Here is a 17,854-nt window from a genome sequence, read left to right as displayed (position 1 = left end):
TCAAATAATATGTAGTCCCGCAATAAGTGAAAACCATCATTCCTGGGAGAGTTGCCAACACAAGTCAGCTTCGGTTCCCCTCCCGGCAAGGCTGGTTCGACCTACAGTCAACAGGAAGCTTCTGGGGCAGGGACAGGATCCCAGCTTCGGAAAGAGGCCAGACGAGAACGTTTTTGGACTGCCACCAGGGTGTCAGCACCGCCCGGCTGGCTCACGCGGCTGGGCAGAGATTTTACTATCAGTGACAAAGGGTGCGCAGACATACGGCTGAGAGAGGAAAAGTCAAACTCTCTCCCAAGAACCTCAACCTTGCCCAGCCGCCCAACAAAGACCAACACCCCTCGGCGCTTCAGAGAGCCGGACGGAGCTCTGCTTCGCCCGTCGCGGTAGTCGGCGAGCCGCAGTGCAGGGCGCCGCAGGCCCGTGCCGCTTTCTTCTCACGCCCCCTCAGGAGCCCGCCTGGCCCCCGCCGCCATGTTGGGCTGGCAGGCGTGACACGGCCTGGCCTCCCAGCCGCCCGCGGACCCCGCACGGAGATCCGGCGCCGGAAGGCGCTCCAAGCCGGCAGCAGGGCGCGAGTTCCGGTGAGCGGGAGCGCGCAGGTAGCCGCAGCCCCCGCCCCGCGTGCTGCCGCCCCCGTCGGGAACGGAGGGGCGGGGCCGGCGACGAGAGGAGGAGAGAGGGAGGCCGCGGGGTGCGGGCGCCCGGGAATTCCCTCCTCCACGAGTAACGCGTCCCGGGCGGGCTGTGCCGTCTTCGCTGCCTCCCGGCGCCCGGCGAGCAGGAGGTGGAGAAGGGAGAGGGCCCCGTGGGCGTCCGCCTCGGCCGGCCAACTTCTCCCCCGCAGCCACCCGTGCGAGTGCGGCCAGAGGGCAGGTAAGCTCGTGGCGGGGCCTCACGACGTAGGCTACTGACCCCGGTCGGGCAGCGCTAGGCCCCGTCGTCCGTCTTCCCGCTCCCCGGCTTCTCGAGGCGCCGCCGCTCCTGCCGCTGTCCGCCTGAGGGGCCGGGAGTCGGGAAGTTGGGGAGAAACTTCTCCCCTCCCCCGGTCCGGTCGGCGGGCGGGCGTGTCTCCTGGGCGCGCTACCTGCTTGCCCCCAAGCCTCGGTCCCCGCCCCTTCCAGTCCTTCCCGATCCTGCGAGAGTCCTATTCGTGGTCCAGCCTACGTCGAGGTTGCTGCTGCACCCTGCGTCCTAAAGGGCGTGGGGTCACTCGCGAGTGAGGGCGAGCTGGGGGCAAGGGAGTGGCCCCTTCTTGTCCTACCGGCTAGAGGTCTGTGTCCCCTGACTCCCGCAGCTACTGTCCGGAGCCAGGACCCGGGCGGGGGGGGGGGAGGGGGCTGTGCAAGGTTTGATTGAAAACCGCGACGAGTTTATAAAGTTTTCTTTTGTTTGGGTTTGGGGTGTTGGGAAATGTTATATTCAGCGGCCACTTTTAAGGTGCCATGCCACTCTGCCTCCGGTTGGGTTCGGCTTTCTATCCTGTGTTAATGAAAATTTTGTTTTGAGAGTGTGTTTTTCTTCTTGATAATTGCTCCCAGCTTTTGCTTTATTGGACTTGGGGAAGAGTTGTTTTAAGAAAGTGGGAATATCGTTTCTGGTATAGAGACTGCTGTAATGAATGGGGCACAGCCATGGAATGATTAATGGCAGTTATCAAAGTAAATAAACAAAAGTCTGCAGTACAGCCACAACTTTCCAGCTTTGTCGTTTATTACGTGTGTCCCAGAGCTGTGTTTTCACATAAATGATTCCACAGGATATCGTGGTGTAGTCTAGTCGTGCATTATCGTGTAAAATTACTGTACCAAAATTATCTTGACAATTGAAAGTGTATTTAGACACCCTATTAAATTTCTAAATTTAAAATGTTGCTAAGTGTGCGTGTGTGGCTATATGAATTTAATGTAAAATACATATCAGATTTATTAACGTACAGTGGTTGGGGACAGGAAACATTTGAGTGGATAGATAAGGGTGTTAAGTTAAAAGCCAAAGTTCTTGTATGCATCATATGTGAGAGAACACAAACTGTGGGAAAGTTGTTCACTAGGAATTTGTTTTTCTTCTTCTTGCCATGTCAGCATTTAGCTATACCTTATTTTTTGAATACCAGCAAAACCTCAGTGAAGAATTTAGATACTGGTTGACATTTCAGAGGGTCCTAAATTTGAAGAAAGAAAAAAAGATTGCCTTTGATAGAAACGGTTTGTATCCATGTTTCCAGCATAAAAGATAGAAGGGCTTTTAAAATACGTACTTTGCCATAACCACGGCAATGTTATCATAGCTTTAATTTTGCAGCTAGTTTTCGCTGACTTCACAAACCACAAAATTGACTCCTTTCTGTTCAACTGAAAGTGAAATTACAGCCCTGACCTGGCTTCCTGCGAGAAGTATAGAATTTGTCTTAAGCTCAAAGGATAGTATTAATATATAGTCAAAAATTTGTTTTTAGTTGAGGAAATTCTCCAAAAAAGTCATTGTCTATGCAAATAAAATTCTACATGGTTGTGTTTATAAGTAAAAGAATACACTGAAAGATCAATGATCAGCACAAGTGAAATATCACTAATCCTTGTTTATTTGTAGTTCAAATTTGTGTAGTCCTAGTGGTAAATAGCTTATTACTATGGCTGATTTTTCTTTAAAATATATTTAGTTCCTATTACCATATTTGGGAAAGAGGCCTACGTGTATTTTTTTTGAAGAGCATTGCTAAGCTCTGATGTCTAGAAATGTAAATAAGTGATAAAACAATTATTTAAAAAGAACTACAAGGAAGTGATTTGCATAAAAACAAAGATTGGGAGGGAGGGAGGCAGCCATGATAAGGGCCCCCCACTTCTGAAGTAGCAGGAAAATTCTTTTAACCTTGAGGTCATGGAGGTGTTCTTCTTAATGTCATTCAGCAAGACATACATTTGTGTGTTTTTCCATATCTGGGTTTTATGTTTTACATGAAAATATTTTTAAGAAACCTGAATGTTATGCAGTATAGAAGGTGTGTGGATTAAATTAATAATTTAGTTTTTGGCATACCTTGGTTTCCTGTCACATCATTTAATCTTTCCCTTTTGTTAAAAACTTTAATTGGTGACTGACTTTAGAACACTCCCTTGGCTCTCCTTTGCTAACAAGTTTAGATTTCCTGCATCATAACTGTCATATACTAGATTGTGTACATAACTAGCTTGAAAATACCACACACTTGGCAAATGTACAATAATGAGAGAATTTTTAAAAAAGTATTTCTCATAGAGTTCTGGGTTTTTAGTATTTTGAGAGAAGGCATTGTGCTTTACTAATGTTAAATTTAAGTAATAAATAGTAAGTAATCAAAATGTTTATTGAATTAATGGGTGTTGTTCTGTTGTCAAGTACCTACTTTTGAGAAAATAAGGTACCATGACAAAGTTGAAATAGCAAGTCTTGACTTTCATTCAGTTTTCCCCCTGGAATGGGGTTAGTTTTGATATTCTCATGGGTTTCTTATTATGTAGTAATTTTTTCTTTACTGTACTTTATTTATTCTGTGTAATTGTTTGCTGTTTTAGCTGTTGATTCTGTTGTTCTATGTTGTTGTAATGGAGCACTGAAGAGATTGTATCTCTGCCAAATTCTTATGTCACAGGAACTTTGCCATGTTGTAGAGGTGATGTTTGTTACTCTGGCCTTGTGTGAATATTTACAGGAAGTTTTAGTAAGATCTTCCATTGTTCAGAGGACTACATGGCTAGGTCACCTTTGTTTCACATTTAAACTGGTTTATAATATAAATACAAGTCCTCTAGTAAGATCCAACTGCTTATCTAAAGGAAATACTTTGTTCCTATTAAAGTATTTTGGTGTCTTAACCAACTGTGTACAGTCATTTGTGTATGGCTATGGTAGAGTATTTATTTTCTTTTTTCTTTTCTCAGCTGCTCCAGTGCCACAATTAGCTGAGTATTGCTCAGCTGCAGCTGCTGGGTGATTATCAGCCATCCAGCTCCTGTCTAAACTCAGAGGCAGATTTAGCAAAAGGAGCTATAGTTAACAGTCAGGATAGGAAGAGAAGAGCCAGTGCTGCTGCCTGTGTTATTTGAGCAAGTCTGCCAAGGGATCCTTGACTGCCACAGCACTGCTATTCTCTTGGGACCAGCCAATTTGATGGCAGCGTATCTTGCTCTGAACTGATCTTTACACTCAAAATTGGGAAGCATACTCCAAGAAAGATGGACTATGATTATAAAGTATATGGTGATATACTGAAAGCCTGAATTACAATCCTCAGTGCCTCATCTCCTTGCCTGTGATGCTCTTTGGCATCTCCCGTTGGGGAAGCATTTAACTACTGTTGTTATTTGGGAGAATGACTGGATTGCTGATGTACCAATGTACATTCTCCTTTCTAACAAAAAGTGTAAGACCCTCTAAAGGGGTTAATTCTAGAACTAGCTACCCATAGCTTATCCCTGTTGTCTGAATTTTGCAAGTAGAAATCCAAAATTCTTTTTTCCTACTGTTGATATTTGAGAACATAAGCCTTGACAAGTACAAATACTTGTCATGGTGGTCTGTCTGTATTCCCACCTACTGGGGAGGAGGCTGAGATGGGAGGATTGGGAATTCAACACCAGCCTAGACCATTTGGTAATATCTTGTCTCAAAAGTAAAAGAAGAAAGCAACATACAAACATAAGTATGAACTATGTTTGGGAAACTTCAGACTGGAAGATGCCATGAACAAATGTTGTTGCCTCTGCAATGATAATCGAAGCACCTTGAACTCCTTTTTTATAGCTATCTACTGAAAATGCAGGGACAATTCCTTTTACTAGTCCTGACAATACCGGCTGGTTCAGGATTTGGCTAATTGGAGGTGAGGATTAGACAGAGTTCAAACTTGCATAAACCTAAGGAAGGAAGAGATATAGAAGACTGTTTGAACGTAGTCATTAGGTCACTTAACAAGAGACTGGTAAGATACTATCTTCCTTTGAGTTACACAAAGTTCATATGACAAAGCATATTTCCCTCAAAATTGTAATTACTTTCTGTGACTATTGTAGTTGACATAGTGTTCCTGTGGCAAGGGGCTTTTTTATAGTAATCCACAGTAAAGCATTTTTTAAAAAGCTCTTACACCTATTTATTTATTATTTAAGTGTGTGTGTGTGTGTGTGTGTGTGTTTGTGTAACTTTCTTTCCTTCCATCATGTGGGTTCTGGAATGAAACTCATTGTTATTCGATCAGCTATCTCAGCAGCCTAAGAAATAATCTTTGAATTGTATCAAATATGTGGTTTGGAGTATAACTACATGACTATAATAACTATGAACTTTTTAGCCCATAACATTTTGTGTGTGTCTTTACCACAAAATAATAAAATTAGCTTAGTGCTTTTTTATAGATTGAAGTTAAATAATGTCAGGCAAAACACCAATGTACATAAAATAAGAATAAATAAGTTATTTAAAATTTTTTGTGTTACATTTTATGAAATAATTTAAAACAATCTTGAAATGAGAATTTTAAAGTTTTTAAATTTTCTTTATAAACGTAAAAACTCTTTATAGTTAAAGTTAAACTAGTCTTTTGGAAAGTTTATTTTAAAGAAATATTTTAAAGAAATTTTTAAAAATTACAGTTTTAATATGTTGGTTGTGAGCCTAGCATTTAATGGCAGAACCATCTCTCCAGCCCTATTTTTACAGTTCCAATGGATATAGAAAGTCTTAAGTTCTAAAAATAATCCTGGTTTTATCTGAAATACATTTGGTAATTTATCATACGAAAACTGACAATATTATAATTTAGGTTTGTTTCTCCCTAGGATGAAAGGAAAGAGATGTATTCATTTGCTGTGATGTGTGTAAAGGAATGCATAGCTCTTGGGGCACATTATGCTGGTGTTTTGGGGGGTGGGGTGGGCAGGAAGTGCAGGAAGGAAAGTGCTGACCACAGAAACTTCAAGATTGTCTGGTTTTCAACCTGTGTTGTTAACAATGTATATATATAGACTTAGGTTGTTTCAACTCTCCCTCTCCCCCTCTCTCTCCTTCTCCCTCCCCCTCCCCATCTCCCCCTCCCCATCTCCCCCTCCTCCTTCCTCTCCCTCTCCCCCTCTCCCTCTTGTCCTTTAAATAGTTTTCAGTTTCTTATCATTTAGGAGCAGTTGGAGTGAGGTAGAGTTGATGGCTTACATATATAAGTTAATACTTAGAATTGTTCTGAGGCACATTTACTAGTCTAACCTTTGTTCTCATGTAATTAGTCTTTTACAGATAAGGATACCTTAAAGTAGTGGCAGTCGGGCATATGGAAAGGAACAGAGAAGGAAAATATGGTATAATGAGGAAAGAACAAAAAATGATGAACTTTTGTTTTTGGTTTTAAATTAGTGTACAGCATTCCACTTATGACAGTGAGTCCATAGCTTTGTCAATTTAATAAACTTTTTAGGTAAGAGATTGTTGAGCCAGATGGTTCCTAATAACATTTTAGTATTGTGTAATGTGTAAAATGTTACTTTTGCTGTTGTTGAAGTTTTTGTGATTTTGATAAATTTTTATGAAAATGTTTTAGCTTGAAATTTACAATAAAATTAGGTATCAGGTACACAGAAATGGTTAAAAATAGATAAAATAAAAATAATAATTCATGGGTGTAGGAGTGAACCCCACAAAGCTATCCGCCCAACAGGGCGGGGTCAAGGTAGAGATAAAAGGAAGTGAAAGGAAAAGGGGCATCCCTTTTTCTCCTGGAAACCAGCCACGCTTCTAACTCCTGGTCTGTGCGACTCTCTTTCTCTCTCTCTCTCTGGTAAATAAATATATTGCTTTCCCTATATAGCATTGAGTATCGTTATACATGGGCTTTGCAATGAATTTTCTCAGGCAAATACAATGTTAGTCCATTTATTAAATGGACACTTAACTCTGTGATGTGACAAAAGCTATGCTGTTGCTTTCTAGGGATTCAAGGTTGGTAGAATTGGCTATGATTATGTGGCTGCTGTAAATTTTATAAATTGGTAGGTGTTTTTTAGTGTGATAATCTATTACAATACTTTTGGATTTTGATGGTTGTGGTTGTTTAAATAGGAATGGCCCCCATAGATTCATGTATTTGAATGCTTGGTCACTAGGGAATGGCACTATTAGGAGGTGTGGCCTAGCTGGAGAAGGTGTGACTCTGGGTGTGGACTTTAAGGTCTCAGATGCCCAAGCCTGGCCAGTGTGTCAAGCCTCTTCGTACTGCCTGAGGATCCAGGTGTAAAACTCTCAGCTTCTCCAGCAACCAACCATGTCTGCTTACACACTGCCCATGATGATACTATAATGGACTAAACCTCTGATCCTGTAAGCCATTCCCAGTGATGTTTTCCTTTATAGAAGTTGCCGAGGTCATGGTCTTTTCACAGCAATAGAAACTCTAACTAAGACAGTGGTGTTAAGTGTGCGATTTTTTGAAACTTTGTCTTTTTTTGAAATAGGTTTCCTCTGTAATCCTGTCCTGGCTGTCCTATACCTCACTCTGTAGATCAAGCTCAGAAATCCACCTGCTTCTGCCTCCCAAATGCTGGGATTTATTGGTGTGCACCACCACTGCCCAATATAAATAGATTTCTCTCTCTCTCTCTCTCTCTCTCTCTCTCTCTCTCTCTCTCTCTCTCTCTCTCTTTTTTTGGTTTTTCGAGAGAGGGTTTCTCTGTAGCTTTGAAGTCTGTCCTGGAACCCTATAGACCAGGCTGGTCTCAAACTCAGAGATCCTCCTGCCTCTGCCTCATGAGTGCTGGGATTAAAGGCATGTGCCACCACCGCCCAGCTAGAAATTGATTTCTTAACTATCCTTTAAAGCAGTTAGCTGTGATATCAGTTGTCAGATAATTCATGGCTACTTGGATGAGGACATTGCCTCACTGTAACAGGAAAATAGCTAATGTCATTAAAATTCAGATTGATTTTTTTTTTTAATTTCGGTTATTGTGTGTATGTGAATTCATGATGGTAGGAAGCATGCCCATCACACAACACATATCCGGAGATCAGAGGATACCTTATGGTGTGGGTTCTCTCCTCCCATCTTTACAGGGGTTTGAGGGATTAAACTCAGGCCACCAGGTTTACATGGCAAGCATCTTTACCCAACGAGCCATCTTACTGTCCCAGATTTAGTTTTGTTGTTGTTGTTGCTTTGGTTTTTAATTGACAAAGTATAAACTCCTTGATAAGGGTATTTATTTTTCCTTAAACAATTAAAACTTGGAACACAACAAGCCTGGGTATTAGAAGTCTTCACCTTTGAAGATCTGCAGAATAGATTTCTTGGGAGAAAAAAAAGACCCTAAAATTGCAAGTAGGTTGTGTTCCCAGTTTATTTTTTGAATGTTTCCCCAGAATGTCTTTTTCGGTAATGTAACCTATCTGGTTAGATTTCTTTGTAGCCCATTAAAATTATCCTGTAAAACCCTCAGAAACAGGTGTAGTAACTGTTTTGGTAGTAATATGCATTTTAATTTTCATTTTTTAAAAAATATGTACTCTTTGAATTAAAATATTGGTCTACAAATTTTCTTAAGTATGAGGTAGATAAACCTATTGTCTAGTCTGTTACTTCCTTTGTACCTTTGCAGCCCCTACTCTTATTAAGAATCACTAAGATGCCTAGTGAACCTTGAGTAAAGAATTATCTGCAGTCTCTCCCACCTGCTTAGTAGCCTTTTTGATACCTACTATTCTACTTTTGATGCCTCCTATTCTAACCCTACAGGATAGAGTGAAGCTTCAAAAAGTAAGGCAGGGCCTTGGGAAAATGATGACTACTGTGATATTGAGTTTATAATTTTCATCTTTATTTTGTCCTTTTCTATTTTCTATTTCTTCCTAGTCTTGGACATTGAGAAATACCCCCATGCCCCCAAAACAGCCTGTTCTGTGACAGGTTTGTTGGGATGCTAATACTTAACATGGGCTATCATATTTAGTATGAATGTTTTTAATATGTTTCTAAATATGCAGAAAATCATGGAGGACATAGTTATTCATTACTCTGGAGCAACCGTCGATGCTTGACTTACTAGAAATGCACACTCATGATTTAACAAAGCTAGGATTTGAATCTAGACCTTTATTCCATGGGAATGAGAAACAGTGGTGGGAAAGCAGGGTCTTTTTCTTTCTATTTTAAATCATTAATTTAAATTGGGATCAAAGGAAATTTTTCATTCACATATTTTTTGTTTTTGTTTTTGTTTGTGTGCTTGATTTTACAATGTAACAAGACTGGGTTTGAACTAGCTCTGTAGCCCAAGCTAGTTTCAGATTCTTAGTCTTCCTGCCTTTGCCTTCTGCTTCCTGGCAGTAGAATTAGAGACATCTGCCATCATCCTTGACTTTTACACTTTTTAATGGAAGAAGCTTTTTGCAGCAGATGCTGTTTTTTGTGGGTTTATCATGGAGAATGATACTAGGATTCTTTATAAATGTCCAGCTCAGATTAACAGAGACAATTGTTAGCATGTTTTCCCCAGTCGGTTCTGTTCCTCTCTAAATTTAATTTATTGAAAGAACAAAGAAGCACACAAAAGATGATTTATTTACTCATGTTGCCCTTCTGTAGATTTAGGTGCATATACTATGTGCATACAGTGTCTGTTTATAGTCAAGCTCCCATTATGTGTAATTGTGTATACAGAAAATGTTTGTGTGTGTACACATAGAGCTTGTATTCAGATTGATTCTCTGACTCATATTGCTAATACACAATATTGCTTTGGTGGCTAAATTGTCTCATTCTTAGACGAGTTAGTAGAAACAAATCATACAGCCTCATCTCTTCCATGTTTTAGATCACAAGGTTGCCAGTTTCTGGATGGTGATTTCCTGTTGTTAGGTATTTACCAAGTGGTCAAGCTACACTGGGAGGAAGCAGTAGTTCTTCCATACTGGTTCATCATTTTAATTCTTACTGTCTTCCATGTGGTTTGTCCGTGTCAGGCCTCCTAGCTGCTCATAACAACTTCACACATAGGAGGAGAAAATGAAATTTTGAGTTATCTTTGCCACAGAAATGGCCCAGTAGTTAAGTTGGATATTGTCATGTTCCAAAGAAACCTGGAATAAGTCTCACTCTGTACGTGTAGCTCCTGCCAGCATTTCTCATCGCATCACCTACTCTAAACTTCTCCTTCCCAAGTGCTGGGCTTCTACTTCCCTCCCTCTTACTTCAGATTCCTGTATAACTCAGCCATTTTGGCTATGTACCCACTTGATCTTGTGGCTCACTCCTGGCCACTTGGTCCATGGCTCCCCTTCTTGTTCTGCTTGCCACCTCCTTCTCTTCCTCTCTCGCTCGCTCCCCTTCTCCACCCCACTTCCCTCATGGTGTGGTTCAGTTTCAGTCTGCTGGCCATACTTAGTCCGAACCCTTCAAGATGCCTCTGGCTGTTCTCTCCCTCATATCTATAATATACTTGCTCAGCCATACCCTCACTTTTTCATTCTGATTTCTGTATAGTACTTTTGGCTTTCTACTTAGAAACTTCTAAAACTTTATGTGGCACTTTTGATAATCAAAATGTTTGATTTTTTTTTTTTTTTTTGGTTTTACGAGACAGGGTTTCTCTGTATTGTTTTGGAGGCTGTCGGACCAGCCCAGCCAGCCTCGAACTCACAGAGATCCTCCTGCCTCTGCCTCCCGAGTGCTGGGATTAAAGGCGTGTGCCACCACTGCCCGGCAATGTTTGGATTTTTAATAAGACTTAAAGTGTTGGCTTATCTACGTACAGTTAACGTAAATTTTAAGTTTTATTACTTTTTAAAATTTTTTTGTTTTTGTTTTTCGAGACAGGGTTTCTCTGTGTAACAGCCCTAACTGTACTGGAACTAGTTCTTTAGACCAGGCTTGCCTTGAACTCACAGAGATCTGTCTGCTGGAACTAAAGGTGCACGCCACCACTGCGCTGCCTTAATTACATTTTTTGAAATGTGTGTTATTGTGTGTGTGTTTTTTTTTTTAAACTCTTTTGACTCTTTGAGGGGCTAGCCACCCAGCTCCCAATAGATAGAGGCTTATTATTAGTTATGAGTGCCCGGTCTTGACTTGCCTTGGCTTATTGCTAGCCAACTTTGTTAACTTAAATTACCCTCTCTACTTTTTCCCTCTGGGCTTTTATATCTTACTTTCTTTCTTACTCCATGGCTGTCTGAGTGTCTGGATGTCTGGCCCCTGACATCCTCCTCTCCTTGTCTACTTGTTGCTCCTCCTCCTTCCTCGGTTCTCCTGTCCATACTCTTTACCTGTCAACCCTGCCTATCTTTGCTCCTGCCTCACTATAGACCGTTCAGCTCTTTATTAGACCATCAGGTGTTTTAGACAGGCACAGTAATACAGCTTCACAGATTTAAACAAATGCAGCATAAACAAAAGTCACAAATCTTAAAGTAATACTCCCCAACAGAGAGAGAGAGAATGTGTGTGTGTGTGTGTGTGTGTGAGAGAGAGAGAGAGGGGGGGGGAGAGAGAGAGAGAGAGAGAGAGAGAGAGAGAGAGAGAGAGAGAGAGAGAGAGCACGAAAGCGCGAGCGCACAAGCGTGCACCCAGGTAAATACCTGTCAAACTATGTGTGGTAATCAGAGGACAACTTTAAGGAGTTGGTTCTTTCCTTCTATCACATAGACATGGATCCCAGGGAATCAAACAAACTTAGTCATTAGGTCATTAGGTTTGGTGCCAAATGTCTTTACTTGCAAAGCCATCTCATCAGGTTTGTTATGCTAATTTTTAGATTTACTCCCTAGCACTGCAAAAATTAACTAAAACAACAGCATTTAGATTTTTCCTTTACATAAATGCTTATTAGAGGGAAAATTGATAATCATGTATCACATTTAAGACGTATTTGGAACTAGAGGTTTAACTTGGTGGTAACAGTGTGTGCTTACCACATGAGGTACTAGGTTCAATCCCCAGCATCAAGAAAACATTTAACTTACTTATAACAGTATTTTCCATCAAAATAATCATATATACAAAATGTTCTAGTTAGCTTTAACTATTAACCTGACAGTATAGGATTACTCAAAAAGAGAGCCTCCCTCCAGTGAGGTATTGTTCAGATCATATTGGCCTGTAGTCATGTATATTAGGTTTTGTCTGATTGTTGATTGATGTGAGAGTACCTAGTCCACTGTGGCAGGTGGTCCTGGATTATTTACGAAAGCTAGCTAAGCTTGAACCAACCAGGAAGCAGTGTTCCTTAATGGCTTCTGCTTCATGTTCCTGTTTGAGTTTCTGCCCTGAAAACAGTGACCTGATAGCTGTGACCTGTGAGCTGAAGACAGAGTGATAGACAGTGACCTGTGAGCTGAAGTAAGCCTTTCCATCCCTTAAGCAATGTGGTCAGAGTATTTATCACAGCAGCAGAACTAGAGCACAAAATAATTATTTCTGGTTATGTTCTATAAAATCACTATTAACGTTAAGTTACCAGCCACTGAACATTTGCTCCTTAGGGGAAACCCAGAGTTAGGTTCATAGGGCTTTTGTAAATAACTGTTATATGTGTGCTTTGGTTTAAAAACACCTTAATATACTTTATTGATTTGCTAACATCAAACTAAAAAAATAACACTTTTAATTCATGCCTAAATGTAGCTTTTCTAACACTTGTATTTTCTCTGTTAGACATAGCCTAGACTTCTTATATTTGTATATTTTTATTTATTTTTGAACTTTTAAGATAGTGATTGACTAGACTGACCAGCAAGTTCTAAGGGTCCTCCAGTCTCTTCCTCCATGTTGTATATCAATTTCCTGTGCGATTAAAGCCTTCCATTTTGGAGGGAACCTTAAGATACAGAATGTGAAAAGGAAAGTGAAACAACAGGATGTTTTAAGAGGAGGTGAGACACTCTATCCTTCAGGGGAGCTCCTTAGATAGGAAGTAAACTCAGAATAGCTTCTGGAAGTTTCTTAAACTGACCAGATTCTCCAAGAGTACATAAGCAATGAAGTCTCAAGACAAGCCAAGATACCTACAAGACTGATCACTTGAACAGTCTTGAAGAGACTCAGACTAATGGAGCTGACTAAAAGAATAGCTGTTTATAAGAGGCTCAGACAGTGGATATTTTATCTGTTGAACTACCTGCAGGCTGTGCAATGTGCTCCAGGTTTCCAGCTTTCTAGTCTAGTGGGATGGACTTGTGGTAATGTGGCTGTCTTTAAGTCATTTCTGGTCTTAAGAATACACCCTTACCCATATTCCTATAAGTAACCCCAATAACATTTGTTAGTTGACCAAGTTGGACTTTGGTTGTATCTGGACTTCATTTGTCATTGGTTCACTATCTGGGATGAGTAGGTATTTATTCCCACCTTTCTAGGAATAGTGCCATACAATACTCCCTAGCACTGAGATTGCAAGTATGTTCTGCCACTCTGGTTTTTATATGGATGCCGAAGATCAAAAATCAGGTCTTCATGCTTGGGTAGCAAATACTTTACTGAGTTATTTATTTCCATAACCTCTTCTTGCACTTATGCATACTTCAGCATGAACCCTCAACGACCAGGGCATTTAAACAGCAAAATCAATAAAATGCACAAAAATGAAAAAAAAAAAGGGCACTAAAAGGCTACATAAAGGACTGTGGAGTGTAGCCTTCCCTTCCCACCAGCCTTTTTCCAGAGCCGCATCAGTCCCAAATGAACACACAGGAGGCTATATTAATTATGAAGCTGTTGGCTGTTTGCTTGTTTCTTACTGGCTATCTCTAACTTAAATATTTAGCCCATCTAAGTATTTCTCTTACCAGAGAAAGGGTCCAGACCTCTTACTTCTATGGCGGCTATGTGATGTCTGCCTGTGTCTCTCTTTCCCAGAATCCTCCTCAACTCCTAGTCCCACCTATCTTGCTTCCCTGTTGGCCAACAGTGCTTTATTGACATATAATTGACACAGGACTTCCCCATCAAAGGACACGCAAGAAAGCAGTGGGTAACCTTGCTTTACCTATGCTAGGAGTATATGCATCTGTCAACTCAGTTTTTGCAATCCTTTTAAAATGCCTTGAGTGTTGATTCAGTGAATGCCAATGTATTTTACTAAGAGAATGATTATGTGTGTGTTAATATTGACATTTATAGAAATGAGTACTACAGAATGCTTCTTGAGCTAACTATAACAATAGACAAGTTGTCTTAGTTCTTTGAGTGTGTTGCTCAAACTTAGCACTCATCTGGCATCTCTTCAGTGTAGGACAAAAGAAGAAGAAAATTCTTCAATGTTCAGTAGTGTGGCAGAGAAGGAATTCACCCCCATTTCCTCAAATTTCCCATCTTTGAATCCTGGTTTTGGTAATTGCTCTGTAGATGTCAGCTTCCTGTCAGTAAGATTAGTACTCCAGAAGTTCAAAGGGGAAAAGAAATATGGCATCTTTTATTGGCTTATTTCTTCTGTGATACAGTAAGAAGAGTTATAATTCTCTTGACTGATGTCATTGTTTTACCTTGAGAGTTAAATTAATAAATGAAAACATCTAAATTTGGACAGGTTGTATTGCTTAGTATAGAGTTCACTTTAAGTCATGACACATTTTGATTCAAAACATGGTGCCTAGACCTTAACAGTTAGCTATGTGTTATCTATATCCTCAGGTACAGCCAACTATGTGTCATATAGGGGCTGGGGATATATAGCTCAATGGTAGAGCACTTGCTCACATCACCTAAGGCTCTGGGTTCAATTTCTAGTACCACAGGGTGGAGGGTGTTGAAAAAAACTACATCTGTATTAAACATGAGGATTTTCCTTGTCATTATTACATAAACAATATATTCTAAAATTACATAGCACTTGCATATTACTAGCTGATAGAGGTAAAAGTAACAAAAGTATATTGAGAAAATAAGTATATAAGTTAAATATACAGGGTTCACCCTTTTTTATAAGACTTAAGAGCCCATGGGTTTTGGAATCCTGATTATAATTTGGATTATTGGTGCCATTCCTCCATGGATATTGAGAGACTATATGGTGATTACAAGTCTAGGCATGGTGGAAGGCAAAAATCATGACTCCCCAAGATGATCACATCCTGTGAACTCTAGGGATGTGTGACTATATTACATTGCCTTAGTCTGATTTTGTTACTAACAATACAGTGACTGGTAGTTTATCGAAAGAGTTCTTTCAGCACACTGCTCTGAATGCTGGGTGTGTCCAAGGATGAGGGGTTGTATCTGATGAAAGCCTTGATGATGGTGACACTGTAGAGTCCTTGAGTGACACAGAGTGTCACATGGAAAGGGGTGTATAAGAAATAAACTGAAGCTGGTTCCAATAAGAGACCCACTCTGGAAACAAACCATTAGCTTATTAATGGAAGAATATGTTACATGTACTCTTTCCCGCCAGCTGCCTGGGTCCCAAATGAACATACAAGACATATTAATTATAAAGCTGTTGTTCATTGGCTAAGGTTTCTTATTTGCTAGCTCAGTCTTAATTATTCACCCATTTTCTAATAATCCATGGATTTTCACGTGGTCTTTTTTTTTTTTTTTTTTTTTTTTTTTTGGTTTTTTCGAGACAGGGTTTCTCTGTGGCTTTGGAGGCTGTCCTGGAACTAGCTCTTGTAGACCAGGCTGGCCTCGAACTCACAGAGATCCGCCTGCCTCTGCCCCCCAAGTGCTGGGATTAAAGGCGTGTGCCACCAACGCCCAGCCTCACATGGTCTTACTAGAGAAAGATCCAGGGACTTTTTTATTTTTCATTTTATTTATTTGTTTGTTTGTTTGTTTTACATGACAGGGTTTCTCTGTATTGTTTTGGAGGCTGTTGGACCAGCCCGGCCTCGAACTCACAGAGATCCTCCTGCCTCTGCCTCCCGAGTGCTGGGATTAAAGGTGTGCGCCACCACTGGCCAGGGACTTTTTAACTCCTCTGGCATCCTACATCTTGACTGTTTTGGCAGTGAAGAGAGAAGAGAGTGATTTCCTATTAGTCCCTGCTTATATTCTGATTCTGCCCAGCTGTCATTTCTTGTCTTTCTATATATAGACCTCCAGACCTCTATGGTTAGCTAGTGGCAGTTTCTGCCCAGCTACATCACTTCCTGGGATCACATGATTCCTTTCTGCCTACACTTCCCAGAATCATCCTCATATCCTGGTCCCAAGTATCTTGCTGCCCTATTGGCCAATAGTGTTTTATTCATCAACCAATAAGATAAACATATTTACAGAATGACATCTTCCATCAGGAATAGTTTAGCCTATTCAAAGGAGGAGCCTTTCATGATTTTTCTCAAACATCTTGCGAGTCCTACTCAGTCTGTACCACCTCTTAATCCCTCACAATTTCAACATGAGTCTTGGTTGCTGTTTCAGCAACTTTTCCTGTACATAAATTATCATAACAAAAACAAGGGAAAAGTGGTGTATTTTGGCTCATAATTCAAGGGAACAGTTTATTATAACAGGGATGTCCTGACTGTAAGAGCTTGAGGCAGCTGGTCATGTTTCATCTGCAGCCAGGAAACAGAGAATGATAAATGTTTGTGTTCAGCTTGATTTCTCCTTTTTGAGTCAAGGACCCCAATTCATGAAATGATGTTGCCCAAAGGCTCTTCTCACCTCAACCTAATCTAAATAATATGCTACTGGCATGTCTAGAGGCTAACCTAATCTAGATAATCATTCACAAAATGTTGGGTGCAGACACATGTGTTTGCAGATATAGTTAAGCTTGCTAATAAACTGAGAGTTTGCTTAAATTTTGAAATAGTGAGTACCTCCTGGGACATCTGGGTAGACCCAATATATTAACAAAGACTGTTTTTTTAACTGTGTGTGTGTGTGTATGTATGTGTGTATGTGTGTGTGTGTGTGTGTGTGTGTGTGTGTGTGTGTGTGTGTATTTCCATCCTAAAGTGGGACTTAGATTTTGGTTAAAATTTTTTCTTTTGAAATACTTTAGTAACTTTTATTAAAAGTCCCCTTGTTGTTTAAGCTACCTTGTCAGATTTGTTCTTTCATTCTGAAGGGTTTTTTGTTTTGTTTTTTTGAGACAAGGTTTCTCTTTGTAGCATCCTGGCCTGGAACTTACTCTGTAGACCTGGCTGGCCTGAAATTCATGGAGATCCAATGGATGCCTAGTAAACAACTTTACCAGTTTCCAAGGAGCCTTTGGGTTTCTGGAAAAGAATGTATGTAGACATCTGTTGTTAATCAGCCTTACCTTTCATGTGTCAAAATACCTAAGAGAAGTCAATTAAAGGAAGAAAGGTTCGTTTTGCCTCACATTTTCAAAGGTTTTAGTTCATGCATGGTCAGCCAGCTCTTCTACTTTGAGGCCAAGGTGAGGGAGAACATCGTGTCTGGAAGCATATGGTAGATCAGAGGTGCACACTTTCTGGCAACCAGGAAGGAGAAAGGGAGGAAAGAATGCAGAACCAGGGGCAAAATAAATTCTTCCCTGACATTCTCCTAATGACCTGTTTGCTTCCTGTAACTAGACTATAGCTGATTTCTACCCTACTTCTAGTGATGCCCTTAAATTATGAATCCATCATTGAGTCCAGTCACACAGATTATCTATTAAAGCCAAAAGTAAAATTTTGGAGCTTTACTGCCAAGCTTTGGGAGGTACTATTGATTCCTCAGAGTTTTCATCTTTCATCTCATTTCCATGAAGCCAGAACCTTTCAAGTCCTCCAAACTCCAAAGGACTGACTTTGCCTAAAGCATAGGGGTAAACAGGATTCGAAGTCCTAATGAGAGACTAGGGGAAAAGCCAAAGACTAGATAATCCAGTATAGAGTAACCTGAGGCCCTTCAGGGGTCTTGGTCTTCTCAGTTTAC

General features: G+C 40.5%; 1 protein-coding gene across 2 annotated transcripts in view; it reads left to right on the top strand.

Moving 5' to 3' along the window:
* The first annotated feature begins 748 nt into the window (after nt 1-748).
* The window catches only part of Yes1 (YES proto-oncogene 1, Src family tyrosine kinase), a 62,466-nt gene continuing 45,360 nt past the window's right edge, over nt 749-17,854 (top strand). Inside the window, exon 1 of one of the 2 annotated variants that reach the window (XM_005077054.4) lies at nt 749-876. The gene's annotated coding sequence lies outside the window, so the exon portion shown is untranslated. Of the gene's footprint in view, nt 877-1,157; nt 1,274-17,854 lie in introns of those variants that run through there. The other variant, XM_013118378.3, reaches the window with a different exon arrangement.

The sequence above is a fragment of the Mesocricetus auratus genome, unplaced genomic scaffold, assembly GCF_017639785.1.
Source record: "Mesocricetus auratus isolate SY011 unplaced genomic scaffold, BCM_Maur_2.0 Super-Scaffold_100010, whole genome shotgun sequence".
In the NCBI taxonomy this organism is placed as follows: domain Eukaryota; kingdom Metazoa; phylum Chordata; class Mammalia; order Rodentia; family Cricetidae; genus Mesocricetus; species Mesocricetus auratus.
Note: the sequence above shows the minus strand (reverse complement) of the source record. Positions and strands in the feature narration are given on the sequence as shown.